Source organism: Ursus americanus, chromosome 7 (assembly GCF_024610735.1).
Source record: "Ursus americanus isolate L20-20 chromosome 7, mUrsAme1.1.p, whole genome shotgun sequence".
In the NCBI taxonomy this organism is placed as follows: Eukaryota; Metazoa; Chordata; class Mammalia; order Carnivora; family Ursidae; genus Ursus; species Ursus americanus.
In genome coordinates, this window is record NC_142133.1 from 10,945,535 (window position 1) to 10,960,686 (window position 15,152).

The 15,152-nt window shown below is 49.9% G+C and overlaps 1 protein-coding gene across 1 annotated transcript in view; it reads left to right on the top strand.

The window, feature by feature from the left end:
- Nucleotides 1-406: 406 nt before the first annotated feature.
- The window catches only part of CRACDL (CRACD like), a 126,129-nt gene continuing 111,383 nt past the window's right edge, over nucleotides 407-15,152 (top strand). Inside the window, exon 1 of the mRNA XM_087863315.1 lies at nucleotides 407-642. The gene's annotated coding sequence lies outside the window, so the exon portion shown is untranslated. The remainder of the gene's footprint in view (nucleotides 643-15,152) is intronic.

Genomic DNA, 15,152 nt, shown 5'->3' on the forward strand with positions numbered 1-15,152 from the left:
CCGTCGGGGTCGCCCGGGGACCCCGGCCTCGCCAAGGTAGGGGTGGCCCGGCCAGGAGCCCCGACAGCGCGGCAGAGCCGGCCAGCCGAATCAGGGCGGCGGGAGCAGCCTCGGGCTGGGGAGTGGTCCTGGCCCGGCGCACGGGGACAGCGAGGGCCCGCCGGCGTCTTCCTCCACCAGCTGTCGGCCGCGACTGGGCCGGCAGGGCGGCAGGGCGGCAGGGCTGCAGGGCGGCGACGGCGGCGGCGGCGGGAGCGGCGCGCCGCGGGGGAGGTGCGCGCGGCGGCGGCGGGCGAGCGGAGAGGCGCGGCGTCCGCCCCCGCCGAGCCGTGAGGAGCCGTGAGGAGCCGAGCGGAGCCGGCGCGCCCGGCGCTGGGAGCGCGCGCCAAAGCAGGCTGAGGGCCGTCCGCGGGAGGGTCGCGCCCGCGCCCGCGCCGCGCTCTCGGCCGGGCCCCGGACTGTGGCGAGGCCAGCGGCCACCTGCTGCGTCGCGCCGCGGGCCTCAGCGTTCCCGCGCGGGCGGCGGAGTGGTTTCGGGCGGGGGCCGCCGCGCGCGCGCGCCCACGGCAGAAGCCTTCCCCGCACCCTGAGGACGGTGTCCCTTCTGCGCGTCGCTGAGTCTGGGCCACGCTCCTGCGCCAGGTACCGGGGTGGTTCGAAGCGCGTTGGCCGCGAAGCGTGCGTGGGCCGACGACCGGTGGCGTGGGGAGACCCGGGCGGGGCTGGCGCGGACCGAGTCGCGCCCCGACGTCTGACCGGGTGTGGGACGGTCAGGGCAGAGCCCACCCGCCCAGGTGCCTCTCGGACCGGGGGTTGAGGGCGCGATCCCCGCGGCCGCCTCTTGGGGCAGCGCGGACACGGGCCGAGGTGAGGCAGCCCGCTCACCCAAGTGCCCAAAGTTTCCCCTTGCTCACTTTGCTGGACTTAACTTTGAATTGTGAGGTGAAGCCCAGCAGTTTCAAGCTTTAAGAAAATACGAGAGCAGGGAAGACGGTCTTGCCGGGTTTGAATTGTTAGTATACGAAGTATTTGCGACTGCTGTCTCTGAAGGCCGTTGCGGGAGAAATTAGCGGATAAATTCACTGTCTTTCTTATGCTTTAGTTAGTGGTTTATTTGTAAATAGGTTTTAGGCTTCAATTACAAGCCACCAATAAGCGATTTGGGGTTTGATCTAAGACATATTCAAATTGGGGGGTGTGATTTTTAAAAAATTATAGTTGACATACAATGTTATTATTAGTTTCCGGTGTACAGCATAGTGATTTGACAGTTCTGTACGTTATGCACTGCTCACCACAGTGTTCAAATTTTTAATCAACTAAACAGGTCTTGAACAGATGCTTCATATCAGGTAGGGCTTTAATTTGAGGTTAACAAGTGATCAGAGCATAGGTAGTTACTCAAATGAGCTAACATTTGGCTTTTGAAATGCAAGGAAAAAGAAATGCCACCGTTCGAATTGGACTTGTGTACGTACAGGCTGACAGCTGGCATCGTGTCACTGCTGAACACTTAATTTTGAGCCAGGAAATTTATCAAGTGGGAGACAAGCAGCTGTGTGATCCTTTTAGTGCCCACCCCATACCTTCTCAAGCTGATATCTTAAAATATCCTACTTCCTTATTCAAGCCTGCAAGCTTCCTTCATTTACATAACACAGGCTTGGGACCATGGACTAAATCTGTTTAGACCTCTGGTATTCAACCTGAACTCAGCCACCCTCACCCCCCCAACCGCCACCTGGAATTATGGAGCGTGGTGGTCACTCCTAAGGGCCCTTTGAGGTTATAAAATACTGAGGGGAAACATCTGGAGAGGGCCCTGCAGTGGTGTCTGGGATGCCTATCTTTGGGGGCTGGTGGAGAAGGGTTGAGGTGGCTGGTTTCCTGGCTCTGCCCCAGTGCCGTGCTGAGCCATGTTGGAGCCTGAGGCAAAAGGAAAAATCACTGATAAGAATCCCATCTTTACTTAAAATTGTGATATTTAGTACAATGTGGATTCTGTGTTTATTTTGATGTTTTAAAACATTGCATTAAGTGTTCGTCTTAGGGAGTTTTTCAGTATCCCCTTAAATATTGTGCCCGAGGTGCCTGCCTCACTTGCCTCACTCTAGCTCTAGACTTGCTTTGTGAGTCCAGTTTCTTAACCTCTGTAAGCATCCGTTTCCTCATTTATAAAATAAAATAGCTGGCCCTCCATGGCTGTTGCCCAGGTGGCGCATAGCATCTGGCTGTTGCGTGGGACTAGGCACGTGGGGCCTGTGAGACGCTGGCTGTCCTATTCACATTGCCCCTCCGCCTGGTCATCTTGAGCTCGTCACCGAATCCTGGAGTCTCAGTTTGCCGTTCAGCAAAGTGGGAGTACTAATAGCTGGCTCGCAGGGATGCTGGCAGGGTTAAATGAGAGAATGTGTGAGAAGGCCCTGGCCCTCCTGGAGGGTAAGTTTTCTGTGAAGGCTTGGGGGTCCTGGATTCGCCTTGCAAGCTTGCGACAGCCTGCTTTGCCTCTGGAGGTTAGCCTTGTGCCTTGTCATACACAGACACTCTTAAATTCTGCTTGTCTTGCATGAAGACCCTTCAGAAGCAGTTCAACCAAAGTAGAGATGTTTCCTGCTCAGAGGGTTTCTTTGGGAGCCGCAAAGTTCACCAGCCACAAGTCATCGTATGCAAAACGTTTTATAAGTGGACCTAATTTTGCTACTCCAAACAAAACGACTTTGGTTCCCTTTTGGTATATTTAGTCCCCGTTCATGATTGTGATTTTCCTGAGCCCAAGTCAAGTAGTATTACCTCAGTCACTATCTAGCCTAAAGCAGCTTGGTCCCTTGAGAGTCAGTGTCTGAATCTCTCTGGGTTACCCTTGGGGGCCCCTGCTCCCCACAGGTGGTCTCTGGGCACCAGGAGAAGGTTGTAGTCATATCAGGGTGTGTTGGAGAGTGACCTCTTGCTGTCCTCTGGCGAGTTTCCCCTCACCACGACTGAGCCTCCTTTCCCTGTTTCCGCTGAGTATGGTCCAGTTGGGTTTCACCAGGGTAAGCCATAGCTGGGACCTGGCTCCTGCATCTGGCCTTGAGCTCTGCACACTCCAGGTCTCTTCTAGGTCTCTCCTGGGCACCTGAGAACCTGCCTGGGTTGGGTGGCACTGTGCTAGGCTTCCATTTTCGCTGTACCAAGCAGTCCCCAGTGTTCCCAGTAGGAAGCAGGATGAAAACTTCCCATGCTTTCTGTGTTCCCCTCAACCTGCAAGGGATTTTTCTTCCCTTACCATCCCTTCTCCTCAAGGCAAGGTGCACAGGGGCGGGGGACTCAGTCCCTCCAGGTTCCTCTTTTCTCAGTACCAGAAGAGCTTTTTTTTTTTTTTTTTTTTAAGATTTTATTTTCAAAGGGTGCCTGGGTGGCTCAGTCATTAGGCGTCTGCCTTCAGCTCAGGGCGTGATCCCGGCGTTCTGGGATTGAGCCCCACATCGGGCTCCTCTGCTGGGAGCCTGCTTCTTCCTCTCCCACTCCCCCTGCTTGTGTTCCCTCTCTCGCTGGCTGTCTCGCTCTCTCTGTCAAATAAATAAATAAAATCTTAAAAAAAAAAAAAAGATTTTATTTTCAAGTAATCTCTACAGACAATGTGGGCCTCAAACTTACCACCCCGAGGTCAAGAATTACATGCTTCACCACTGATAGGGCCAGCCAGGTGCCCCAAGAGCTTTTTTTTTTTTTTAATTAATTAATTATTTTAACTTGTGGGGCAGGTCTTCCTTAGGTCATACCTTCTGTCCTCTGTGCATTATGACTTAGAATAAAGCTTTAGGATCAACCCTTCCAAGCTCTCCTCTTGATATGCAAAGGGAATTCAAACATCTTTTTCACATCTTTTTGTATTATCCTCAACCCCTGCTCCCCGGGAAAAATCAGATGCATCCTGGTGGGTGTGGGAAAGAGGGAGGAACAAACTGGGAAAATAGGAAAGAGGTTCCCTTCCTCTCCCCTTTCTCCATCTTTTTGGCTGGCTGACCTGGGTTATACGCACTGGACTTCTTAATATGTAAAAGCTGCAGGACCCACTGGAGATGCCAGTCACAAGCTGGGAGGAAATGGGGAAAGAGCAGCTTTGAAGCTTTGGTGGTGGGTGGGAGAAGAGACTAGCTTTCTGCTTGCACATTACTGAGTCCAGCCCAGTAAACCAGTTTCATGTGGATTAATGTCTTTCAGACTATCACCCCTATTTATGCTGCTGTTTCTTCATCATCAGAATGATCTACCATGTACTTGGCATTTACTAAAAGCATAGGAGAAATACAGAAAAATCCAAGTCACAATTAGTCACTTCTTCAGGGTGCTTAGGAATTATTTGGAGAATAAGATTAGCCTGTAGGAAGCCTAAAGCTGTAAAGCTAAGCTCTGGGTTTTGTTCACGTTCAGTGGAAGGTGAAGTGGTCAGGGAAGGCTTCTTGGAGGAGGTGACTTTAAGTAACATTAAGACTTGGCCACACATGGGGCGCCTGGGTGGCTCCGTCAGTTAAGCGTCTGCCTTTAGCTCAGATCGTGATCCTGGAGTCCCCAGATCAGGCTCCGCATTGGGCTCCCTGCTCAGCAGGAAGCCTGCTTCTCCCTCTGCCCCTCACCCCATTTGTGCTCTTTTTGTCTCTCAAATAAATAAAATCTTAAAAAAAAAAAAAAAGACTTAGCCACATGGATGTGAGATGAAAGATAACTTTCCATGAGAAGGGGTTCTTGAGTGCCTAGAGACAGAAAGCCTTCCCAGGGGTGGCCTTTCAGGACCCTCTCGTGGCTTGACCCTTCCTGGTATCATGCTTATCCTTTTCGTTGTCTAGGTACCTGTAAACACTGGACAGTTACTGTCATCTGCAGGTAGAACAGGAAAGGGCAGCGTTCTAACTTCCTTGTGTTTTTCCTACACAATGGAAATCGGAGGAGTTTTCATCTAACCCTGTTTTCTTCTATAGATATTTGTATCTGGAAAATAATTTTAAACTTTTAGGTCAGGTCAGTGGTCCTTGAGACCCATTTGTAATTCTGAGGAATTACCTGAGAATTCTTTGTATTGCTTTAACGTGCTGTCACCTATAATTCTACGCTCAGTGGGTCATGAACCAGAAGATGCCATGGGACTTTAGTGGCTAATTGACAGGACATAGTGAGACAAGTGTAACCACGCAGCCAGGGGTCCCTCCTCACTGGTGTCAGCCCCTGACTCCATGCAGATACTTGCCCTGTTCTGAGCACATTCCTGGGAGGAAGCACTCTCAAGAATTTTTTTATGATTAAGGTATCTATGAAAACAAATTACAAAAGATCCTTTTGAAAGGTGAGGAGTAGAAAGCTATTTGCTCAGGCCTCTTCCTGGCCCTGGTGGGTGAGGCTGATTTGTAAATGTATGAAGTTTGAGAACTTCCAGAATACTTGGCCTCACCTCTGAGGACCATACATCAGTCTCTCCATGGTTTGTAACCCCAAATTCTCATGTCTGTGGGAGGCAATAGAAGCATTAACCTTGGTGTGTGAGTTTTCTAAGAAACTGCTCTCAGAACAGCCATCCTGAATGTGGGATATGAAAATGTCAGAGGTGTTTTGCTTTCTTAAAGCAGGTGGTCCAGACAAGGAGGCAGTCAGGGCTCTGGTCTCAGCTGTGCCACGTAGAGTCCCTGCAACCTCAGGCACTCCATAGAGTGGGGTGGGGGGTGATTCACACACACACACACACACACACATACACATCACTTGAGGTACCGTATCAGCAGAAGAAGTGTTTCATAAAGTATTTATGACTATTATTCTTCCATTGTTTTTTTAGAAGGTGAAAGGGCACTTATTATAATTCCTAGTCAGCACCCCCTAGTAAGTATCCGGAAGCAATAAAGGGTCCTTCTGCATCTGAGAGCTGATGGCGTTTAAGGAAAATGAGCAAATCTGCTGCAGAGTGCTCCTGAGCAGAGCTCGTGGTAGCCGGCCTGTGGGAAGCACACAGCGAGAAGTAAGGGGAGGAGACGGCGAAGGTAGCAGGGATAGGAGAGGTGCGAGGAGGTGGAAGACCGGCAGCACGTGAGTCCGGGCTACACCACATTCACGTGCTCCACCTCTCTCGGCAGCATTAGTGTCCCTGCTAACGTGTGGCTACACGGAGCAGAGTTCGGGTACTAGCGGCAGGGCCACGAACAGGAGGTGCCCTGGGCCAGTCTCACACACGCACACACTTGTTCCAGTGGTGTGACATGGGGACAATTCTGCCCTGTCACCTCTGTGGCTCCCCAGTGAGCCTGATGAGCGGCCCTGGGTTAGAGGATCAGAATGGGTGTCACCAATGGGTAACCAAACTGCAACCAATATTAGGTTCGTCTTCTATATTTAGTCTCATGCATATGAATTATCATGAATATTTAGTACCTTTTGAACATTTAGTGTATCATGAATATTTACTGCCCAGCTGCCTTGGGTATATTTAGTGCCTCATGAATATTAGGTATCTCTTGTCCTTCCACACCTTTCTATCTATGTTTAATACACATGTGCTCTCCTTAATGAGTTTCATCTGTACTAAACATATCTTACAAGTCAGCCATCCAACCCCTTTGCTGTCTTTTCTTTAGAATTAAATATTATCAAACAATATACATAACACTAACTTAGTCTCTTAAAATCAGGCTCCAGGTTGACTATATTTCTGTGAAGCCATTGTCCCATTGAGACGGGTGAGTCTGAGGTGTGCGGGGACCTCTGGGGCCAGGTGGAGGTCTGTATAGGCTCAAAGGGCTTGCTCATACTCACTTCGGGTTTGCAGACCGACACCGAACTGCCTGCTCAGGGCTGGTTTCTGCCCTTGGCTCCTCAGGAGAGAAGTGCCCATGGGAGGATGCCCATCGGTGAGGCTGTACGTGCTGCTCTGAGCCTCGGGCAGGTTAGCTCTTGTTGCTTGGTTGCAGTTGTGTGGCCAGGCACAACATCTGCCCCCAGCAGGTGCAGGGACAGGAGCACTAGGCATGGGGCCACTCTTGTCCCCAGGACCAGTACAGAGCTGGGTGTCTTGACTTCTCCTTCCTGGTCTGCAGCTGACGTGGGCCATGCAGCGAGCTGCTCCGAAGCTCCGCGCCTCTCAGCTCCTGCTCTTCCCACCTGGGTTTAATACCACACTCCTCATCCTGAGGCTCGTTCTGTCATCTTGCTTTAATACCTTAATTACTTATCTTGTCTTTCCCCCTCCCCCCAAGAAGTGGTAGCGAGAACTTTTTCGTGGGTCTTCTCTGCGTGAAGGATTTATGACTTGGAAGCCGCAAGCGCGAACTCTGCTCATGGAAGCGAGGAGGAGGACGGGGTCCGTTGGTGGGTCAGACCCATGCGCTTGACGTCTGAATCCCTCGGTCAGGCCACCTCACCTGGTGGTGACTCACTCTCTGCGAACTGGGACTGTCTGCACAGGATCCGAAGTGGTCACGCATGTTTGGTGGTTGCTGGGTGTCAGCCGCATGCTGTGTCGGAAGCCAGATCACCGTGTAGTAGCATTTCCAGTGTGCTGTCTGGCTCAGGGGGGCTCTTCAAGTACAAACACAAAACATTTTGCAGATCTGAGTCACTGTTTTCTGAGGCTCGGCCAGTGTCATCTTGTCTCCCTCGTGGCCTTCCTGAGCAAAGATGGTTCTCGCAGTTGAGGTGCTCAAGTAAGCGAGGCTTCCCTGGTACGACGCTTAGAACTGAAATCGCTGGGGTGTTTCGTGGGTCCTGGGGCATCGCAGGGGCATCGCTAGGTGGTGAAGGGACGACTGCAGACAGGACTTGGCCAGGCCAGCAAGCAGGGAAGGCCCAGAAGGCAGCGGACTTGGCGCGGAGCAGGCCTGCCAGCTGGCGGGAGTGCCAACCCGACTTGTGATTTGGCTCGTCACAGTCAGGCTGCTCCCTGGCGGCTCCCTCAGGCGGCATGAGGCCAGGTGCTGCCCAGCACACCGTCTCCGGCACCCAGTGAACCCGGGCGTGGGACGGCAGTGGGCGTCGTGATAGATTTGGGCACATACCCTCCCGAACTTCTGTCTGGGCTAGACTGAATATGCGAGTGTGTGTGTGTACAAAAGTACATATTTAATGCAGAGAAGTAATGTCTATGTTGTCTTGTGCTGCCTTTTCAGAGCTAGTGGCGTGTGTTGAGTCCCTTTCTCACATCATTAGATAGTCTTCCTTCGCATCGTTTGCGTGGCTGTGAGGAACTCCCATCGTGTGGGTAGGCCCAGCTTATTTCTCCAAGTCCTCTGTGGGATGGACGTTTGCTTAGGTTATTTTCAGCCTCTTGCCTCTTAGTAACAGCAGGACGGTGAACAGTCTTGTCCATGCTCTTTTGCACGTTTGTCTGGTTGGTTCCTTCCAAGTACTAGCTCGTAAGTAGATTTCCTGTGTATGTACCTGTCTCCTCTGATATGCCTGCCTGGAATGATTTTTCACACCAAAGGTTTATGTGTTTATTTTTCGGAGGAGATTTCTTGCATCTTGGTCAATAGTGTCTTCAGCAACTGTGTTATTCAGGATTTGCTCTAGTTAGTTTAGGCAGAAGAAGATTTAATGCAGGAAATTCAGGGCTGACAGAATTGTTGGAAGTTTGGCCCTTGGTCAGACTGGCAGGAGTGACCCCCCCCCCCCCCCCCGCCCCAAGCCACACTGCAGAGCTGGCCAGCTGGGCGCTGCTGCCTCCCATCCCAGACCTGTTCCACGGAGGGTCCCTCCTTCTGCTCAGTGGACATCCATGACGCTGGGGAGGAGGCTCTGGGACGTCCACACCCCCCTGCCATGGAAAAACCTGGTGCCTCCATGGCGGCAGTGTCTGTTAGCAGAGATGCACAGGAAACTCCTTGGTGTGGGGAGCCTGGCAAGAAGGGAGGCTAGGAAGTATGGTCCTTGGTTTTCTAGCCTCCAGCAGGCAGTGCACAAGCCGGGGGTATGAATGGCATCTCAGCCTTTATTTGTTTTTTAATGTTGTATTTGATGCAGGCAGAGGTGAGATTCACAGCATGTAGCCACAGGCACGGTGGGCCTGGCCCCTGTCTCACAGAATCAGTCATTCTGCTCTCAGAGAAGGCCCAGAATCTTTCATGGGTCAGGTTTTCGTTTCAGTCCCCGTGGACATGATCCCCAGCCCCCTTCCTGCTTTCTCTCAGAAACCAGATTAGAAACTTCCCCAGCCTGAGCTTTGTTCAAAATAGGTGGCAAACCAGCGTGAAGCCACATACAAATAGTTCCTGCACACTTGCCTCGTCTATAGACCATGTAGTTGAGAATCGGGTCCCCAGGGACCTGCCTCAGTAGGAAAGGTGTGGGTTGTCTGCTTGTTTCCTCTCTGCGCGGGAGACCTTTTCTCTCTCTGCTCCTCTCTTGGTGGTGTCATGTTCGTGCTGAACAGCCCTCGGTTAGTAGGCATGGAGAGGAAGCACGAGTTAACATGCTGCTAAGTTAAGAGCCAGGTTTTTTTTTTTCTTTCATGAACCATAATTGATTAGCAGTCAGTTGTTGAACTGTATTTCTCCTTGCCTCTTTAAACAGGTTTTTTTGCATAATTACTATGAATTCAGGTGTTTGTATAGTGCAAGGTCCCCCTCTGAGTGGATTACTGTATTTTCAGTTGTTCAAGAAAAGCATTGCTGAGGCCTGGTTCCAGGAAAGACTCTGTCTTCAGCAACTCTGAGCCCATTGGTGGTCCGGGGTGTTCTGGTGACCGATGGCGCGCACCTTTCTGGCCCTAAATGGGCCCTCTCCCGCTTACAGTAACTGTTTCCCCTTCAGAGAGGGACTATTTAAAGCAACCTGGTGGCCCCTAACTGGAAGCTCCAAGGTGGATGCTGGGGGTGAGGAGAGAAGAGCCCACCCTCTAACTCAAGGTGGGATGTGACAGTCCATGCAGGGCCCAGCAGGTCATGTTTTAGAAACCCATCAAAGAAATCCATATCTTTTAAAAAGGAGAATGTAATAGTGATTCAATATATTCTAAGTGATTCACCTCGGATTTCTACAGCACCTTCCTTCTAGGAATTAAAAATAGGACTTAACTTATATGTATTGCTATTTCTCTTTCTTCAATTTCGGAGGGTGTGCCCTGATTGAATATTATGAAGTAAACTGGAATAATAATTCTACCAGCAACAGATGTTTTTCTTTCAGGCCTTCCAACCGTATAAAATGAGACTCTGCGTTTTGTGTGTGTGTGCGGCGTATAAACACTGGATGAGCCAGGCTGCTTGTTGCATAATCCCACACGCCCCTCCGCTCACCACCGATCTTGTGCTTTAAAGTAATGAAGTGTGAGTATGGGTGTGATTAGAAGAGTCTCTTTCCAGCCCAGAGAGCCGGTGATGTCAGAGCCAGTCACTGTATTGACTACCTGTTGAACGCCAGGCGCCATTTTGGGTATTTCACCTTCTCTCACTGAAGCCTTACGGTCACTGTGTGCCTCTTATAAATAAGGAAACTAGGGCCCAGAGAAGTGAGGTAACTTGGCCAAGGTCCCTCAGCTAGTGCGTGAAAGAGCTGTGAACCCAGCTTCACTCCCCCACCGGTTTCTCTCAGGAGATGATTTCCCCTTGAAAACAACCCAGGCACTTACCCCTCTGCTTGCACAAGCACTGTGTGGTTGTTGGCTTTATTGCTGTTAGCTAGAGGTGCTATCATGGTTGCTTCACCCCTCACTCTTCTTATGCCCATTATACAGAGGAGCAAACTGAGGCCCAGAGAGGTTATGGGACTTACCTAAATCGCCAGTCATACACAGTGGAGCAGGAATTTGAATCCAGTGTCCTTGTGTTGCCTTGTTTTTAACCTGTCTTGAACTGTTAACTTGGCAGTGGCTGGGAAGTGTCTTTATAACACCCACAGGGTTTTACTTACTGAGTGAACACTCTTGCCATATTATTCCCGTGGGTATGCACAGGGCCTGGGGCATGGGAGGGGCTCCTTATTTGCTGGTCACCTTCCCCCTGAGTCCGCCTCCCTGACTTTCCACCCACAACTGGAGTCTGCGTGGAGGCCCTTCATCCCTCCTGCCTCTCCTGGCCAGCCTGCAGCAGCTTTTGCAGGAAAGGAGAGGAGGGGAAGGTCGCAGGTGGAGGTGGCAGGTGGAAGGGCAGGACTGGAGGCTGGGCTGACCACATCCTGGCAGGTCCCTGGCTGTTTGGGTGACCTTGAGGACAGCCTTGGGTTCACTTTCCTCCTTTGCACACTGGGAGACTGAGATACATGACTCCCAGGTTTGTTGGGAGAAGCAAAGGTGATAGTTATGAGGAAATGGCAGATATGCTGACACCCGTGGATAAGAGTGAGTTAGAAATGACATTTTATTATAATTAGGCCCTTTTTAATTAATACATTTCTAGTTAGAATAAGTCCTTGTTATTGGGGGCTGACAAAGCCTGACTCTCCCATTCTCCAGCCGTGTGGTCTCTCAGTGCCTCCGTTCCCCATCTGGAACATGGGGAAAGGACTAGTACCCACCTCAGAGGCATGTTGTGTGGACTGGCTGGACTGCTAGTGTCAGTAACGTGCCTTGCCCACAGTAAGCACATAGTTAGCCCCATGCTCACCTGAAGGAATGAAAGCTAAATGGCTGCCATTGCTGTGGAGAGCAAAGGCCAAAGAAATACAGAAAAAAATTAAACTTCCTTACAACTTGCAGCCAGCCCATTGACAAGTCCTTGAAACAGGCAGGGTGACCTCCTGCAGGAACTCAACTGCCTCGATGTTAATACTTTGCTAGTGGCAAAAGCAACCTTAGCTTGACGTTAGCCTGACCTCCAGGATCCTGCAAGTCTACTTTAATATATGAAAATCCCTTTGGAAACTTTCTTTACCTCGACCCCTCCACCCCCAAGATATATGTTAGTAATCATTCCCCAAGTATATGGCCCATGATACACATCTGAAGGGTCTCATGACTAAAGGTTTACTGGACAGTAATAAATGGCCTTTTCCTAACAACAGCTAGCCCTTCAAGGTCGCTTCCAAATTCCTTAGAGACTTAATGCTATCCCTAACCCCCTCCCAACTTGAAAGTATACACAACCCCAGCGCGGCCCTTTCTGCCCACAGGTCCTGTCCCCATGCTTTAATAAAACCACCGTTTTTGCACTGGAGATGTCTCAAGAATTCTTTCTCTGAACCCCAACATTTCACATCATTACCACCTGTGAGAATAAAAACTGAAGAGGGACAGTGAGGGAGACTGGATTGGAGCCACCATTGGCTGAGCACGTACTATATTGCAGGTAGTATTATGCACTTAAGGAATGTATTATCCCACTAATTCTGGGAAGACCGTTAAAAGTAGAAATGATGGTTCCCGTTTGGAGGTGAGGAAACGAAAGCTCAGGGAGGTGAAAGTGATGTGCTTGTCCCCATCCGAGGAGACCTAGGGGGCTGTGTCCTGAGTCTTTTGGCTCCATGGGGCCATCCTGTTGTGAACTGTTCACCACGTACCGGCATGATTAGCTGCAGGAGCAAGTACTTCCCAAACGTCATCTGTTCTTGTTTCTCCCCCATTCCCGAGTAAACACTTCCGTTGCGACATCATGTTGATTTTCTACCAGTTCCTTGCTCTTCTGATGGACACAGAGTCTTTTGTACAAAGTTATGGTTTAAGCCCCTTACTGCCAACCAAGCTGGAATTCCCATCTGAACTCACACCAATGAGCAAGGTCCAGAATGGCCTGCCATGGTGTTTGGTTTCATAAAGGCTGTAGGTTCTCCCCTGAAGACAGAGTGCCTCGTCGTTCTGAGAAGGAGGGTCTCTTTGTAACATCGAACAATTTGGGAAACCTTTCACATGTCAGTAACTATATTTTCATGAGCCATCAATGAGGGAAATATATGGAAACAAGAATACACTATGAATTTTGAAGCTCATCTAGGTAACTCTCCATTAATCACCTCTACAAGTATTGAAAAGAAAAATGACCTGTGTATGTATGTGACATAATATTGGTGCCCTTTCCAGATAATGCTTGTAGATCAGGAATTCACATGCAAAGAACTAAGGATATATGTTTAGAGATTGCATATTTGTAGCCTTTAAAATAAAAAAGTGGATGTGCCCTTTTGCAGTTTGCTTTTTCCTGGCGGGTACTTTGCTTGCAATTTCAGTATGTTCCACCAGGGGGTGCCTGGGATCAGGATGCTTTTGCAATGGATGAGGCTTCACCCCAGCAGTGAGATCGAGCGTAGTTTTCTCCTCCCAAATGTTTTCTTTTTAGGATAAAGATACTTTAATTGAAAAGAATATATAAATTAAGAGAATATGGTCTGAAAGAGGTAACCAAACATGAAGATAAATGTAAAAGATGTAGCAGGCTAAATAACACCAAATTTCCAGTGATTAATTATTGCTTAGTTTTTTCTAATTCCGGATTCACTTTTTCCTTAGCTCACAGGCATTAAAAACAATCCCAAGCATTGGCCACTGCACTACTTCCAAAGGGTTTGAGGTGTCACAGCCCAATATAGCTTTAGTATTAGAAATATACAAGTTGTCTTAGCCACATAGGGACCATGAGGCACCTCAGACCCTCCTCTTTCACCTGGACCCCAGCAGAAGGCTCTGGGTCTCTTGTGGCCATGTCTGTCCCTCAGTAACTCAGTCGTGAAGGGTGCCTTGGCCTCCTATTCACCTGTGAGAGATAGCTAGGTGTTGAGCTAGTTTGAATATGAAATACACAGCCACAAGAAAATCAGACAGAAGTCTCTCAAACAAACTTCTCATTTCATCTGGTCAAAGTTCACGTCTGTTTATTCTATTCAGTGTTCCTTCATTACACACTTACCAAGGCCCCTGTGGAGCTCACAGCCCGTACAGTAGTCCAGATATATCTGTATAAGTGCAGCGGGTGTGACAGGTGAGGGCAGAGGATTCCACTGGGGCAGGGCGTGTGGGGTCAGGGTTATGGAGACACTGGCCAGGCTTGAGCTGGGTCTTCCATGGGGCGTTTCCAGGGAACCCCACTGGGCTCATGGTAGGATGGGGCTGACTGGCCCAGTAGATATGGGAGGCATGATGCTGAGGGTCCATAATAGTTTTAGGGTTTTAATTTCTTTTAAAAGTTTTAATTTCTTTTAAAATCAGAAGGGAAACATGAACTTTAGGTTCAACAAGATATTTTAGTATATAGTCATCTTTATGCTGATGCGATTGTAACATATACTTTTTAATTTTTCTTTAATAGAGGAGAGGGCCTGTATAGGCAAAAGTGCCAAAAGCCCAAAAAAGTCATAATGTGGCCCTGGGTGGTGGAGTGACTGGCCTGGGCAGCAAGCGTGACAGAGGGACCTCCTGACCCAGGGAACTGCCTGAGCAGAGTCACACAGGTGGGGATGACCTAGGGTAGGAAAGGACCACTCAGTGGGCTGGCTCAGCAATGCACGGCTGCAGACTGGGACGGAGGAAAGCAGGGACCCTGGAAAGACTGTCTCCACCTTGGCCACAACCTGTTCATTGAAGGCAAACAGCCCTTGGTTTTACACCCAGGTGCTTGGGTACTCAGGCTTAAGTATCTCTCACAGATGTGTGATAGATGCTAGGGAATTTTAGGACCTTCAGAATATTAGCTAAACCCGAAAAGGTTGGATTTCTCAAATATGGGTTTTTTGTTGTTGGTGGTGGTGGTTTTTTTTTTTTTTTTTTTTTTGGTTCTACGCCTTTGAACATGTTTCCTCATCTATAAGTTGGGGCAATAACTCATACAGGTTTGCTGAGGGAATGAGCTAATTCATGTCAAGTGCCTTTCTAGCCCAGTGCCTCGCCTGTGGGCATTGTCAAATGTTGGTTTCCTTCTCCTTTGCTTGTCTACTTTGCCTCGTTCAGGGCAGGCCCCGGAGATGGAAGTGCGCTTCCCTGGGCCGTGCCTTGGCCTGGTACCAGCACCACTTGTGGCTGCCCCAGCCTCACCTACCAGGCTGACTCAGGAGGTCTGGGTGGGACCGTAGTTTGTGTTTAACAAGCTTTACAGGTGAATCTTCTGTGTGGCCGGGGTTGAGGCCTTTGGCCTTCACCGGAGCGTGTCTGGGCTATGTTTTGGCAGATTTGATTTCCAAGACGGAGGCTCCCACCTTCTTGAGGGAGGGAGGAGCCTGAGACCTTGTTTGGGGAGAGTCCAAGAGTGCAAGCCTGGGCTGGCCTGTGTCCCATC